This window comes from Grampus griseus, assembly GCF_964374135.1.
Source record: "Grampus griseus genome assembly, chromosome: 1".
NCBI classification, from domain to species: domain Eukaryota; kingdom Metazoa; phylum Chordata; class Mammalia; order Artiodactyla; family Delphinidae; genus Grampus; species Grampus griseus.
The window spans coordinates 1,259,914-1,276,607 of record NC_139017.1 but is presented as its reverse complement, the minus strand read 5'-3'; positions in this window follow the sequence as shown (position 1 = coordinate 1,276,607).

Here is a 16,694-nt window from a genome sequence, read left to right as displayed (position 1 = left end):
AAATCTGAGACACTGGTGCTCCCAGGACTGGGAGAGCCTTGGGAGACAAAGCACTTCCTTCTACTTTGCAGTTTTTGTAGCTTGTTCACTGCATTTCTAAGTCAAAAGGAAACTCCCTCTAGTTCTCCAGGTTGAATTACCCCATTTGCACTGAATGCAGATGCAGACGGAGCAGGGCCTACCCAGATCCTGGGTGTCCCTTTCGCTGTGATTGTGTCCGCTGTGCGCCTGTCTGTGTGTCACCCTCTGCTGCTCTCTTGGGCTCCAGCGTCTCTGTGAGAAGGAAGCGTCCTTCTGCCCAAGGCAGTGAACTGGGGGCAGGTCTGCTGGGCGGCTGGTCGCCCCTCCCCCAGGTCACCCACAGATGCAGCTGCCACGTCTTCCAGGCTGGACAGGTATCAAGGCCTCAGACCCTCACAGGCTTCATTTAAAGCCCCAGGTGGCTGAACCAACTCTTCCAGGAGTAAAGTCGAGCATCTCATAAACCAGAAAATGGAGTATTATAGTTATCTAGGCTTTTCTTACTTTCTACCCTAAGAAACATGTTTCCTTGGGCCGGGCTGTCCAGACAAACAGGGTCCCCCAAGATTGGGAGCACCGACCAGGATTTCTCGCAGATTGGGTGGCCGTTCTCATCTGACCCAGCCAAGATGTAAGAGCAGAACCCAGAAGGATTCCCGGTCACCCCCGCGCCACGCGCGCGATAAATCAACAGGCCCGTGACGTTGCCGAACGACATTGGCGTCAGAGGCCACGGGCTCGCTGTGCAGAGGTGGTGGGCTCGCGGGTATCCCGTCTCCCTTCAGTTCCCTGGACCCCGGAGAGAGGAGCCTTGGAGTCTTGCCCAAGATTTTACAAAAAGGCAGACTCGTGCCTGTCCTTCTTTGGTCTGGGTTTGTCCTGTCTGGGCGATGGGGCTGCTGATGGATTTCCCCAGGGAGGACAGCCAACCTGTGCTGTGAAACATCCTTAGGGAAGGTCCAGGAAAAGGCAGTCACGCCTGGATTCTCCCGGAGGCTCTTGGAGCACCTCATAAACTGGTGGCTGTGTCCTGAGCCCTGACTCCTGGGCGGCTGCTGAGTGGAGAGCACAGGGGTGTGTCCACACGACACTGGGGCAGCAGGACTGTCCCAGGCAAGCCAGGCCATGTGATCGCCCTGCATGCTTTATTCTTCTCCGGGGGGGAGCACAGGGTCAGGAAGTTTTCCCGGAGAAAGTGAGCGCTTGCAGGGCTGAGCTTCTGCCGGGAGCTGCCCGGGCGCACAGGAAACGTGTGGGTCGAGGAGGAAAGACGCAGATGAACACGTTGTCCACATGCCTGGGGGTGGTCACGGCCGTTTCACAGCCTGAGACGGACACCCAAGGAAGAGCAAAGCCCTTGTATCATCAGGGCCAAGACACTCTGAAGGAAGCAGGGCTGAATTTGTATTGTGAGTCTCAGCTCGTCACCAAGCGTTTAAAATAATAATATGGGGAATTCCCTGGCCGTCCAGTGCTTAGGGCTCCACACCGTCACCGCCGAGGGCCCGGTTCAATCCCTGGTCGGGGAACTAAGATCCCGCATGCCGCCCAGCATGGCCAAATAAATAAATAATATTCATGACAACCAGACAGATCACGGGGAGGATTTTGAGATGCAGAGAAATATCAAATCGCTGTGTCGTGCACCAGGAGCTAACAGGGCTGTTGGTCCATCGTGATTCAAAAATCAACCCAAAAAACTGATAAAGAGATCAGATTTGTGGGTACCAGAGGCAGGGGGTGGTGGGAGGGGAATTGGATAAAGGCAGCCAAAGGGTACCAACTTACAGTAGAAGATGATAAGTATTAGGGACGTAACGTACAACGTGACAGTGAACGCTGCTGTCCGTTACAGGAAACCTGTCAAGGGAGTAAATCCTAAGAGTTCCCATCACAAGGAGAAAAGTTTTCTATTTCTTTGCTATTCTAGCTATACGAGATGACGGATGGTCACTGAATTTATCCTGATAATGGTGTATGTGAGGCAAGTCATTATGCTGCACACCTTCAACTTGTACGGTGCCCTATGTCTATTACGTCCCGACAAGACTGAGGATAAATGATATCAATACTAACAAACAAGTGCCGAGCACCAGCTGCCCATGGGGGTCTTTCCAGCGGCCCCCCTTACTCTCCCCAGTGGCTGAAGGCTGTGGGGCTGTTTTCACCTCTTTTGCACGTAGGGGACCACTGGGCGGTAACCAGCTCGGTGACCGTGTGACCGCGATCCAGACCCCGGTTTTCCTCGTGTGTGCAACGAGGGCTGGGACCAGCTCCGCACTCGCAAAGCTTCCCGCGGAGGTGCCCCTGCCAGCAGAGAGGGGACGCGCTGCTCCCGGGAGCTCGAGGGCTGGCGGGATCCGTCGCTCCCAGGGCTCTGAAGTCTTTGGTTTTATTATAAAAGTTTGTTTAAATTTCACGTTCTCCTTCACAGATGCCTGTGTTTGTTTTAATAAGAAGATAATGTTGAAAATTATTTACAGTAAGAGAAACAGAGGTTCTTGGAAAGGGTGTCCTGCCAGCCTCTGTGGACCCTGGACTGACAAGCCCAGCAAGGGGCCTGGGGTGGCTCTAAGGCTCTTCCCAGGATTGATCTGCCTGGATCTCCCGGGGGGTCTCCCGGGATCTCCCTGGATCTGCCTGGATCTCACTGGATCTCCCTGGATTAGATCTGGCTCTGCAGTGCTGAGGCTGTGACAGGGGGCTGAGGGATGGCCCCGCATTCCTGACCGGGACCCTCAGTCCCTGTCTTCATGTTTCCCGAGGAGGAGTCCCAGAGCCTCTCGGGGTCTGCAGGAGAAATAAGCCTGATGGCCAAAGATAAAAGAAAGGGCAGGAAAGTCCATGTGTAAACGTCAGGAGGATAAAATGCTTGGAAGAAAGAAAGGGGGAAATCCACCTGGAGAGGAACGAGGGTACTATGGGGGCTCCAACAGGGAAACGTGTTCCCATCTTCAAGCTGCCCTTTACACTGTGAACCACAAGGAATGTTCCAGGGAGCTTGAAAGGTGATTCAGAAATTCCTCAGGGGGAGGCCCGCGGCTGGGTCCTCAGGGTGTTGTGAAACAGGCTGTATAACTTTCAGTTAAATCCACCACTTCCCCTACCCCGCCCCCTGGCCCGATGGCCTTGTGAGGCTGCTTCCCTCTCAGCAGCCTGCGTCCACACCAGGCCGGTGTGGGCAGGGAGACAGGAGGCACCGGGAGACGGCAAAGGAGGGCCCGGGGCCTGGCAGCTCCGGGGAGAAGTGTGGCCGGGCAGTCTCTCCGGCAGACCTACCTCCTCTGCTTCTGATCCGTTCCCTGTCCTCCTGTCAAGGACACTCCAACTTCCCTGTGGTCATCCGGCCAGACAGCAGAGGTGTAAGCAGTGAGTAGCTTGAAAATAACCAAACTTTAGGCAAGAGCTTTGACGCCTCTGGTCCATCAGGGTCAATCGTATGAAATGGGACCCCGAGACAGAAGAAAGGGCTGGACGGCAATCCAAGATGAGCTCAAGAGACAGAGTTTACTCTTTACAGGACGGCCGCAGAGGGCAGGGCTGTGGCTCCGTCTCCTTCGTAGCTCACACGCGCCTAGCCTGGAGAGGTGCTTGGCTTTACTTTGTTTTTTTATGTTTTACGAATTCCAGCACCAAAGCGTTCATTCCAGTTTGCAGGGTAAGAACCAGGAGCGAGACTGCCACCTGCCGGCCAATTTGTGAATCACACTCTCAGGGACCTCCTAGCTTAAGCAGCCCTTCATCCTTTGTCCACTGGGGTCATTTGCTACTTAAATTTTTTTTGACTCTCACTTGAGACATCCTAGGCTCCTAGCAGAGAAGCCAAAAGTCCTGGGACGCTGGTCAGAGAAAAAGGCCTTTGAAGGTAGTGGAAGCTTGTTTGGCTCAGGGCCCTCCTGTCTCCCCGGGATCGTCTTCCCCCTCCTCCGAGAAGCACCCCCTCTGTGCCAAGCACTGGGCTGTAGACTCGGGGCCTCCCAGGGCCAGGGGACATGCGGGCGCTGGACGGGGTGCAGGAGGCCGGCACAGCAAAGAGCACTGGGGGCTCAGGAGGGAGGCTCCCCTGCAGGAATCCGGGACAGATTTACCTGAGCTACTGCGCACGCTGACGAGCGGGACCACACGGAAGTGGACAGACTGGTACCTGCTGCTGCGTAACGAGTCGCCCCAAGCTCAGTAGCTTGAACTGCAGCCGTCACTCCCTTTTCTGTCTCGTGGTTCTGGGGTTTATGAGCTCAGCTGCACAGCTCTTCCTCAGACCGTACATGTGATGCAGTCAGGTGATGGCTAGCTGGGGTCATCGTGACTTTCCTGCTCACGTGGCCGGCAGCTGGTGCTGGCTGGCGGCTGGACTGTTAGCGGGGACCCCCACGTGTAAGCTCGCCAGGCGGCCAGGCGGGGCCACGAGGGCAAGCGTCCTGGGAGAGAGGAAGTCAGGAGGAAGCTGTCTGGCCTTTTGCCAACCAGCCTCAGAAGGTGCAGAACAGAACTCCACCCCCACCCCACCCCTCGTGCTCTGCTGACAGTCTCAAAGCCCCACCCAGTTTCAAGGAAAGGGGACACAGACCCCGCCTCCTGATGTGCACCGTGGCAAGGTTCTAGAAGAGCATGTGGGATGGAAACACAGCCCTTTTGGGAAAAGACAGTTTCCAGAGGTGGGTGGGTCACTCCAGGTGGATCCCTTCAGCTACGCTGCATTCAGAGATGCATTTCCTAAGGAAGAATGTTTCTACAGATGGGGTGTTGCCAAGAAAAAACATGAGGGTTTACAAGTATCCGCTGAGCCGTCCTCACTAAGGCTTGCAAAAACCTTTCTCTGAAAAGGAGCCTCAGAGAAAGAGGTGGATGCAGGCTGCTCTCCCGAGGGGCTGTCAGGGACTCTGGCTGGCGGCCAGCATCGACCAAGGCAAGGGAGTAGTGGCCTCTGGGGGAGGGGGCCCGTGCAGCGAGGTTCTGCCGAGACTGACTCCCAGAGGCAGAAGAATCCAGTTGGTGTCACCACAGCCAGTGGCCAGGTAGAGCCAGCGACTCTGCCCCGCTGAGTCTTCTCAAGCAGGCACGGGCAGAGCGCAAAGCGGGAAGCGACCAGTAAGGGGAGGCCGCAGCACAGCGAGATGAGGTATGGCCGTGGTCACGTGGAAGCTCCCTGGGTGGGTGTCACACAGGCGCCGGGAGCGGTCCTCGTGCAGAGTGAGACCCTGCTCGGAGAGCAGACGCAGCCCGCCGTGAGAAGGCAGGATGGCGCTGCAGTGCGCAGGGAGCGAGAGATCGAGGACCACCGCGGAGCGCGAGCGCCCACGGGCTGGTGGGGGGCAGGCCCGGATGCTCAGGACCCTCCGTGTCACCCACCAGCCTTCAGGGAAGGATGGCTGAGCCTGCTTCAAAGGCTGGACGAGCTGGGATGGAGAGGTCGAGCGTGGCTGTCTGGGAAGGGGGATGGGGGTGGGGCTGGCCCTTGGCAGTAGCCGAACGTCTCGGAAACAAGCTTCCCGAGGCACCGCGTTTGGGCCCCGAGACCCAAGGGAAGGGGACCGCGGCTCCTCTCTCTGCGGAGCCTGGGGCCCAGCCTGCAGAAGACTGGTCCCGCTCTCTCTCCAGGACGCGGAATGCTAAAGCCCATCGCCTGTGTTTTCTGCTTTAGAGCACAGGCGGGCATCCCCTGAGCCCCCTGCGGGCATCCCCTGAGCCCCCTGAGGGTAGCTTTATGCTACCTTAGGAGGATTAGGTTGATTCTTCGTAGTCTGGGCTGCACAGACGTGGTCCCAGACAAAACTTCCTTTGCTACAAAGGGCTACAGAGGAGCATGCAGTTGGGGACAGAACTGTGTCTTGGTCAACTTCTGCGTGTCCAGTGCCTGAGATAGTATCTGGTCATAGCGTAAAAAGGAAAAAAGAAAAGGAAGGAAGGAAGAAGAACAGAGTCAGATTTAAAAAAAAAAAAGAAAAGAAAGAACTGTGCCTGGTGTCCTAGTCACACCTGATCTGGTCAGTTCAGGAGAGCCAGAGGAGTTCTGGAAACATCCATGACCCAGACAGCATGTGCTGAGTCCAAAAAGAAAGCTGCGGAACACACACAGTATGATTTCAGATGTCTAGTTAAAATAGTCTGTGCAGGTAGAGTGTGTAACATAGTAAAAGCATAAAGAGATGTGTGGGAATGGCTAATGCCAAGTGCAGAATAGTACCCCCTCTGTGGGGAGAGAGAAATTCAAGAGGGGAGGAGCTTAAGCTACGTTCTCACGCTGCTTTATTTCTCACACCGTGTGGTGTTCACAGGTGTGATGGTTAAATTTATGTGTCCACTTGACTGGGCCACGGGGTGCCCAGATATTTGGCCAAAATTATTCTGGGTGTTTTCTGGATGAGATTAACATTTAACTTAGTCGACTGAGTAAACCGAATTGCCCTCCCTAATGTGGGTGGGCCTTGTCCAATCAGCTGAAGACCTGGATAGAGCAAAGGGGCTGTGACCCCCCCTTCCCCAAATAAGAGAGCATCCCTCCTGCCTGGCCGCCTTCAAACTGGGACATCGGCTTCTGCCTGGGTCTCAAGCCTGCCGGCCTTCAGACCAGAATTATCCCATCAGCTCACCCGGTTCTCAGGCCTTCAGACTCAGACTGGAACTAAACCGTTGGCTTTCCTGGGTCTGCGGGCTGCCAGCTCCCTCGGCAGAACTCGGGACTAGCTGTCGTAACTGCCTGAGCCAGCTCCTTACAATAAGTCAGTAAACGAATGAATGAATATCCCATTAGTTCTGTTTCTCTGCAGAACCTTGATGGATGCAACAGGTATGTTTGCTATATTGTTTTCCATACCTTCGGCATGTCTACAATAGTTCACAATAAAATTTTAAATTGATAAACGATGAACGACTGTTAAGATGTCAGATGCTATAGAGATCAAGTAAAATGAGAGATGGAAAACGCGCTTGAGAGTTAGCTTTCAAGAGGCCAACGACTGCCTTTGCTGGAGTGGCTCAGCGCCGTGTCCAGAGCGGAGGCCTGACGGTGACGGGCGGTTGGTGGTAGGGAGCGCACGCACCCTCGAAGGAGGTTAGCCACGAAGCGAAGGAGAGCTCTGGTCTGCCGCTAGGATGGGGGGCAGAGGAGAAGGAGGGGGTTAAAAAGGAGCGGCCTCCCTCCTCCCGGGGGCCTCCACACTAATTCTGTCGGAATCGTTGGCGTCTGGTGTTCCTTTGGTCCCGGGGACGATTCCAGTAAAGATTCTGGAAGACTTAAATTACATCCCTGGGCTGTACGAATGATCTTTAAAATATCTAGCCACAGAGGCAAATCCTCCAGATGCCAGCTTTCCCCGTAGCAGTTTCCCAAAGAGTGTAACGCCAACCCCTCTCGTGGAAAAGGAGACAGTAAAGCCATAATTATCCCGTTAGTCCCAGGTCCAAAGGGCGCATCAGACCCACAAGAAATTAAGCGCAAAGTTCATTTTTTTCCTTTTTTATCTGGTTGAGTAGTTGAATCTGGCTGGTGGAGTGTTGCTAATGGTTTCTCGGTTTAGGTTCTAGGGAATGGGTAGCAAGGAGCTGACCAAGCCACAGAGGCTGGGAGGACATGCTGCCAGTCTACCTCGCTCTTCCCAGAAACACGGTCTGGGTTGTATTCTAATTTCTTCTTGGTCTCATCAAAGGAGCCCGCACGGGGGAGATTCTGAGCTGGGCTATTTCTTCCCACCCCCTCCCAGACGGATGGCGAGGTTTTCCCGACGCTCCACTCTCCCTAGGGTTCTGCCTGCTGGCTATGGGCAGAAAAGTGCCAGTAGGGGTCAGCAGTGTCCCACGTGTGGCTGGGGCCACCCACCCGCCACCTGGACTATGGGTCCTGGCTGGCCCAGGCAGACGGGAGCTGGAGGTCAGCTTCCTGTAGGGACCTCGGCATCTCTGAGCATCGCCGGCTCAAGCCTCCCCTCCCTGAGTGGGGGGCAGGGGGACGTTCATTCAAGGACCAACGGACAGGGGAGTGGATGTGTGACCCAGACATCAGCGATGCTGACTCACTGCCCGGTCTTCTCCTGGGAGGTTTTCACGTGCCTTGACATGTGCAATGCCGTGTGTGGGTTGGATGTCAGAGATGTGTGTGTTGGATTTGCCCCATGAGCTTTTCTCAGAGACCCGGGGCTCCTGACCGGGTGCTCGCGCTCTCCATGAAGGCTGGCAGTCCGCATGGCTGTGCGGGCTCCCACGAGGCCTGCCTGGTCCACGCCACCACCACCCCCACCCCCGCACACTCAGCTGGGAAGGAGATTCTGCATCCCAGCATCTCCAGAACGACATCTCTGCAGCCGAGGCCACACGGGGCGAGTTTAGCTCACCTTGGCCTCACTGCCCGCCTCCTCCCAGCTCTGGGCGCCTCTGACCCCTCGGGTCCACGCCGCTGCCCCGCTTCCCCGCGCCCTGCCCCCGGCACCACTCCCCAGCCTCCCCGCCCCGGTGTGGGAGCCCCCAGCGAACCAGCTGGGCCGAGGGGGCAGCTGCATGGCCGGAAGCAGCTCCGGGCCGGAAGAGGGTCCAGTCTGTGCTGAGACTCTAGGCCCAGCACTTTCCAGGCGGCCTCCACGCGCAGCCAGGACGCGCAGATGCCCCGCCTTTCCGCCTGCAGGAAGGAGGACTCGGCAAAGCCCGGCACCTGGCCTGCCTTCCCTGGAGTAGAGTTACGGCCGCTGATCCGGGCAACAGGTGCTGGGCGGTCCAGCTGCCGCAGGGCACATCTGCACCCGCGGAGAAGGCTGCAGCAGCCGCGGGGACACCCCGGAGGCGGGGGAGCCCAAAGGGCCAGGGGGAGAGAAATGTGAGGGAACTGGTATCAGCGCTCATAGAGCATCCCCCTCCCAGGATCCCAACGTGGGACCCCTGGCCGAGCTGCCCAAAGCAGCCTCACTGGCCCTCTTGTCTCACGGCCCAGCCCTCTGGCCGTAGCCAGCTGCTCTCCCCTCCCGGCGGGCTCCGCTCAGCCTCTGCAGGCTGCACCCGGGAGGCTCTCAGCAGCTCGCCTAGAAAATGGGGAGGGAGGCACTGGAAAGAAGGCTCTTCATACATGCAGATACTTCTGGCCATTTCAGTGCCTCAAACTACCGTCAATTAAAGGGAAGGGGGGACATTTGGGGCTCCCAGTCTGAGGCAGGCACTGGGTCCAATGATTCACCGACGTCGTCTCATCACATCCTCCCAACATCCCCACCAGGAGTGCATTGTAAGCATCCTCTGTCTCCCGGGGGACAGACCCAGGTTCTGGGCACACGGCGAGGAGGCAGTGAATCTGACGCTTGACTACAGCCCTGACCCCAAAGCTGCCCTCTGTCCACTAGGCGCCCTGCCTGAAACCCCCCATTTCCCGGTACACCCCACACCGGGGCCCCATCCCTTCCTCCCGTAGAGGGGATTCCCTGCACCCCTGCCTCCGTCACCTCTGTTCACCACAGCCAAAGTCACTTCTACAACCTCGTCACCTGGTTCACTTGGCAACCCACGCCCCTAGTACCTCCTGTCACCCGCCCACCACGAAAGTGGACCCCGCAGCCTCCAGATCCTTGGTGGCCACGCCAAGCACCCACGGGCCATCTGGGCGATGGCTTCCACACCCACCCCATGTCCCTCCTTTTCCTTCTCAAGAAATTTTTCTTTTTTTGGCCACACTGTGTGGCTTGCGGGATCTTAGAACCCCGATCAGGGATTGAACCCTGGCCCTCGGCAGTGAAAAGCGCCAAGTCCGAACCACTGGACCACCAGGGAAGTCCCACAAGACACTTCTTAAGGTGTTAAGAATATTTACTGGGCTTCCCTGGTGGCGCAGTGGTTGAGAGTCCGCCTGCCGATGCAGGGGACGCGGGTTCGTGCCCCGGTCCGGGAAGATCCCACATGCCGCGGAGCGGCTGGGCCCCTGAGCCATGGCCGCTGAGCCTGCGCGTCCGGAGCCTGTGCTCCGCAACGGGAGAGGCCACAGCAGTGAGAGGCCCGCGTACCGCAAAAAAAAAAAAGGAATATTTACTGATATAAGAAAATGTTCACAGAATATACTAGGAGTATCTTACCATTTTACCTGTCATTATGTAATTCCTGAATACATTCTCCTCGTGAAAAAACCCCAGCAACTCAAACATACGGAAAGAATTAACAACGCCCTGGGTGACTCTTCCCCAGAGATAACCACTGCTATCAGTTTGGAGACTTTCCAGAGTTCTCTAAAAACGTATTTTCATACAGGTATAATGCACATAGAAATATAGAGTTTTGTGGGGCATCTTTTGACATAACTCGGATCAGAGAGTGCTGTTTGTTTTGCAACTTTGATTTCTCTTAATGCTCAATTTTAAGACTCCATGATCGTGTCGTGTACATAGATAGCTCACATGTAAGGAAGTTCTGGGTGGAGAAATGCTATTCCTTACCGCGACCTTGAGAGTCAAGCTTGGGCTCTGCTTTCTGTCCTGTGGGCAAAACTGGCTACACAATTTATGGGGGCCTGTGCGAAATACAACTGTGGAGTCCCTTGTTTAAAAACTTGGTAAGAATTTGAAGGGGGCAACAGCAAAGCATTAAACCGAACACGGGGTCCCGTGTGACGGCGCACATGCCCACGAAGCTGGCCGGCCTGTGGGTGGTTTGAATCAATGCGTCCTCTGTCCCGACAGTGGACATTCCTGCCTCGGCCCCCACCTTGGGCCGTGTCCCTGGATTCTGCACCCAGCCTTCCCCACTGCGCTCTCTCTCCAAGGCCAGAGTCCTGGGCAGTCTTCCACCAGCACAAGCAAACTCCGGCAGTCCATGCCTGCCGGTCAGCATTGCCCTGGGCGCCCCCCAGAAGAGCGGGGGTGGTGGCAATGACACCTCCCCTGTGCCTCAGGGGAAAGTCTCGCGGGAGATAAGAGAGCACCGAACTACCAAGCTGCATGTCCTGAGCCGCGTGTCCTTAGCGGTGAGTTGCTGACCTTCTTGGCACCTTGGTTTCGTATGTGTTGAAGGAGAGGGTGGGATTCGACAGCCTTCCCGACCACACCCAGCTCTGAAAGTCTGTATGTGAGTGACTCTAAGGGACCAGAATGGGAATAACTCACGCATTTACCATACGCCACTTACACGCTCATCTGATGCTTGGGACAGGCCTACAAGGCAGGCGGTGTCATTCCCACTTTACAGACAAGGGAGTCGAGACTCATTAAAGCAACCGAGCAAAGAAGCGTCTGGGGTGAAGCACGTGTTCTAGAACCTGGTTGTGGTCACGGCTGCACAACTCGGTAGCTTTGGTACAAATCATGGACTCGCATACTTACAAGGGGTGAATCTTATAGTATGTCAGTTATACTCCAAAAAAGCCATTAAGAAGGGAGAAAGAAAGAAACGTGCAGCAGCTGCTGAGTGACAGGCCCCTCCCCGGGCCCCACATGGTCTCCAAGCCCCCCTTTCCTCTGCGGATCTGCATGGTACCAGGGCACATGGCCTTGGGTGCCAGGATGCCGGGATGCAAGTCCCGGCTCCAGCACTGACCAGCTGGGGACCCAGGCAAGATCTCAACCTCAATTTCTTCACCTACGAAATAGAGACAAAAATGAGACGGATGTTAAGGGCTTAGACTAGCGGTCAGTACCCAGAAAGAGCTCTGTAAGTCAGACTGTTATCTTCTCGGGGCAGCTCCAGCCAGAGCCAGCCTCCCGAAAGGGAAGCATGTCTCCCTGCCCACCCCATTCCTACCCTGCTGGCCCCTTCCAGAAGCACCCCTCTGGAAAAGCCATCATTGGAAAAACACCATGACTGACTATCAGCACGGCTCACTTCCTGGTGATAGAAAGGGAGAAAAGCCATCTTCCCCATAAGGCAAGCCTCACTATCCTGAAACACGCAGCCCAGTGCCAGCTCTTCCTCACAGACCATTCCTCCCGGGTCCTCGTCTAGACCATCAACACAGGGGCCCGGCACCCTGAGGCCAGGGTAGCCACATGGGGACAACTGCCACACCCACGCCCCCCCATCCCACTCCCGTGAAGCTCCTTGCTGGTTAACGGATCAAGCCAGAGAGGATGAGGGTTGTTAGTAGACAGTCAGATTTCTATCGCTCAAAAGCAAGTTTTCTCAAACCACCGATGGCATTTTTCACAGAACTAGAACAAAAAATTTCACAATTTGTATGGAAACACAAAAGACCCTGAATAGCCAAAGCAATCTTGAGAAAGAAAAACGGAGCTGGAGGAATCAGGCTCCCTGACTTCAAATTATATTACAAAGCTACAGTAATCAAGACAGTATGGTAATGGCACAAAAAACAGAAATACAGATCAATGGAACAGGATAGAAAGCCCAGACATAAACCCATGCACATATGGTCACCTTATTTTTGATAAAGAAGGCAAGAATATACAATGGAGAAAAGACAGCCTCTTCAGTAAGTGGTGCTGGGAAAACTGGACAGCTACATGGAAAAGAATGAAATTAGAACACTCCCTAACACCATGCACAAAAATAAACTCAAAATGGATTAAAAACCTAAATGTAAGGCCAGACACTATAAAACTCTTAGAGGAAAACATAGGCAGAACACTCTATGACATAAATCACAGCAAGATCCTTTTTGACCCACCTCCTAGAGAAATGGAAATAAAAACAAACAAATGGGACCTAATAAAACTTAAAAGCTTTTGCACAGCAAAGGAAACCATAAACAAGATAAAAAGACAACCCTCAGAATGGGAGAAAATATTTGCAAATGAAGCAACTGACAAAGGATTAATCTCCAAAATTTACAAGCAGCTCATGCAGCTCAATACCAAAAAAACAAACAACACAATACAAAAATGGGCAGAAGACCTAAATAGACATTTCTCCAAAGAAGACATACAGACTGCCAACAAACACATGAAAGAATGCTCAACATCACTAATCATTAGAGAAGTGCAAATCAAAACTACAATGAGATATCATCTCACACCGGTCAGAATGGCCATCATCAAAACATCTACAATAAATGCTGGAGAGGGTGTGGAGAAAAGGGAACCCTCTTGCACTTTTGGTGGTAATGTAAATGGATACATCCACTATGGAGAACAGTATGGAGGTTCCTTAAAAAACTAAAAATAGAGCTACCATACGGCCCAGCAATCCCACTACTGGGCATATACCTGAGAAAACCATAATTCAAAAAGAGTCATGTACCACAATGTTCATTGCAGCTCTATTTACAATAGCCAGGACATGGAAGCAACCTAAGCGTCCATCGACAGATGAATGGACAAAGAAGATGTGGCACATATGTACAATGGAATATTACTCAGCCATAAAAAGAAATGAAATTTGAGTTATTTGTAGAGAGGTGGATGGACCTAGAGTCTGTCATAGAGAGTGAAGTAAGTCAGAAAGAGAAAAACATTTCTCTAACATAGCATAATGGTGGCCATTATGCTAACACATAATATGGAATCTAAAAAAAAAAAAAAAGGTTCTGAAGAACCTAGGGGCAGGACGGGAATAAAGACGCAGATGTAGAGAATGGACTTGAGGACACGGAGAGGGGGAAGGGGAAGCTGGGACGAAGTGAGAGAGTGGCAAGGACATATATACACTGCCAAATGTAAAATAGATAGCTAGTGGGAAGCAGCTGCATAGCACAGGGAAAGCAGCTGGGTGCTTTGTGACCACCTAGAGGGGTGGGATAGGGAGGGTGGGAGGGAGACGCAAGAGGGAGGGGATATGGGGATATATGTATACATATAGCTGATTCACTTTGTTATATAGCAGAAACTAACACACCACTGTGAAGCAATTATACTCCAATAAAGACGTTAAAAAAAAAGCGTGTTTTCGAACATGGAGAGTATGCCCGAGGGGATGTGGGATGCAGGTGGGATGGGGTGGGGCCGGAGTATGAGCTGTGTTTTCTGTTTGATAATCGAGCTTCTGCTGGCAAATGCTCAGCACTACCTACCACACCTTCTCTTCGGCTCTCACTGAACGCTCACCCAGGCCTCGGTAGGCGGTGGTGTCCCCTGGGTGTCACCCCGCTTACGGATGAGCATGTGCTTCAGCAAGGGCCCCGCCAGAGTGTGGACTCGGGTCCTCTGACACCCAGTGTTTTTCCACTGTTCTTCCGAGGAGGAAGCCAGAGGCTCCCTCTAACGACGTTTATTAAAGGCTCAAGAAATAAAGTGATGTACTTGCTCCCATCCCTGCCTTACAGACGGCTCTGCGCGCCTAACGGGAGCGGGAAGGTGCAGACAGACCCTGGCGGGCCACATGGGATGGGGGAGCTCTGACAGTGCAAACTCCCGGATCCCAAACGTAAAACAGATTAGTCTCAGTCCTCAGAGCTCAAGGGGGCAGGAAATGGGCAGGGGCCCCAGGAAATCAGGCCAGGCCTGGAAATGCTACCTGCTGAGCTGGGGCTCCCGGAGCATCTCAACTCAAGCCAGGTCTGAGACCACGGGGTGACAACAGGCTCCTGGGCTGATTTTTTAAAACCTATTTGTCACGTTGACATTAATCCTCTCGTTAGCAATCTCCTGCCCTGATTCAGGATGGGCTCTAAGCCGTGGATGGAGGAGGGGCCCAGGGGCAGCTGTTGGGCTTAAGGAGTCACAGGGGGGTCAGCAGGGCCTGGAGGCCGCCTTGCGGTGGGGTGGGGGGATGATTCTGAGCCTGCATCTCACCGTTTCCCTTGTGGCCAGTGCCTCCAATCTCCTCTCCCGGTGGCCAGGCCCTTGCCTTTACTTATTGATTTTCATATTTAAGGAAAAGCCATTTGCTTGATTTAGAGCAACAGAGTCATCACTGTGTTCGGAGGAAAACTGCTCACAGGCAGGCACTTGGTAGAGGCCTCCCCTGGGCTGGGGGGGGGGGGACCCTACTTCCCACCCAGGCGGCCCTGCGTCCACGGTCACTGTGGCTTCTCTCTGCCGCCCTGTCCCACCACCTTGTCTCTCAGGAGCTGTCCCTGCCTCTGCCCTTCAGCACAACTAGAGCTGGTCTGTTCATCCCCTGCCCACCCCCCTACCTGTCCATATGCCAGCGTGTTTATCCAGACACACTTCACTGCTGCAGGTCTGTGACTGGGACATTTGGAGCAGGGTCGGGGGACTGGTGTGATCAGCCATTCATGAATGGGAGAGAAATACTGATCTCACGGAGGAAGAGATTTAACCCTTACAAAACCATGGCTTGGGACTTCCCTGATGGCGCAGTGGTTAAGAATCCGCCTGCCAATGCAGGGGACACGGGTTCGAGCCCTGGTCTGGGAAGATCCCACATGCCGCGGAGCAACTAAGCCTATGCGCCACAACTACTGAGCCTGCGCTCTAGAGCCCGCGAGCCACAACTACTGAGCCCGCACACCACAACTTCTGAAGACCACGGGCCTAGAGCCCGTGCTCCACAACAAGAGAAGCCACTGCATTGAGAAGCCCGTGCACTGCAACAAAGAGTGGCCCCCGCTCGCCGCAACTAGAGAAAGCCCTCGTGCAGCAACAAAGACCCAACGCAGCCAATAAATAAATAAATTAGAAAAAGAAAACCATGGCTTTAGCCTTCTTCCCCATTCAGCACCCAAGGAACAGCACCTTCCTGCCATTACCAGTATGGGTGGGGCCCCGTGTGCAGCCTCACCGTGGCCCAGAGGGCAGTTCAGTCTCTGAAACTGCTTTGCAAGCCTGCTGTGTAATCCTTGGTCCCTAGACCGAGGAGGTGAGGAACTCAGCCGGCCCACCCTATGGGCCCTCGAGAAAGGACAGTGCTTCTTCCGAGAGGACCAGGCTCCCCTTAGCAGGCCAAGGAGCCTGTGAAAAGCGAGAGAGATTCCAGTTAGCACATGGCTGAATGACACACTGGATGCAGGGTTGCATGACTCAGGGATCAAAATAATAATTGATGTTTACTGAGTAGCGCAGGCACTATTCTGAGTGTGCCGCCTAGATTAGCACACTTACTCTCACCAACAATCGTGGGAGATGGCAACTGTCATCACCCCAGTTTACAGATGAAGAAACCGAAATGGTCAGAGGTTAAAGAATCCGTTCTGGTTCCCATGGCTGATGAGAAGCAGATCCAGGATATGAACCCAGGCAATCTGCCTTCGAGCCCACACTTCCAGCCACTGTACCCACAGGGCAAGGACTCGCCCCCTGTGTCCCTCTGAGATAGCCCCTCCCCCGCAAAGAAAAGGCAGGTTATTCCCATATAGAAACCCTTCTCCCTGGTTAGTTGGGAACTTCCTCAACGCCACTGCTTGTCCACTGTCTAGTGTCCCTTTATCACTCCCTTAGGTCCCCAGCCACTGTGACCCGACTGACTGACTGGACGGGGTTGGGCAGGACTCTGCTGACCCTGCTTCCCTCTGGTTGACCCGTTGCTGGTGAAACTTTGGGAAACCTCCCAGGGAGTTGGCCCCGGAAATAATCAATCATGTTTGCTGACTGGAGCTGGCGACGCCTCTGGTCCCAATCTGGTGGGTCCTTGGTCGCACTGCCGCCTTTCTCCCGGAGCTCGAAGCCTGCTCCAGAAGCCCAGGCACCTGACCTCCTCTGCCCTGTCCCGGGAGACAGGGTCAGTGGAGGCCGCACTGCCCAGGCTGCACTAGGTTCTGGCCGAGGCCCCACTTCCAGCCCCTCTCTCTGGGTCTGGTCGTTTCTTCTCCCCCTCCCTCCTCCCCCTCCCAGGCCGTAGAAGGAGAAAGGGCCCGTGGC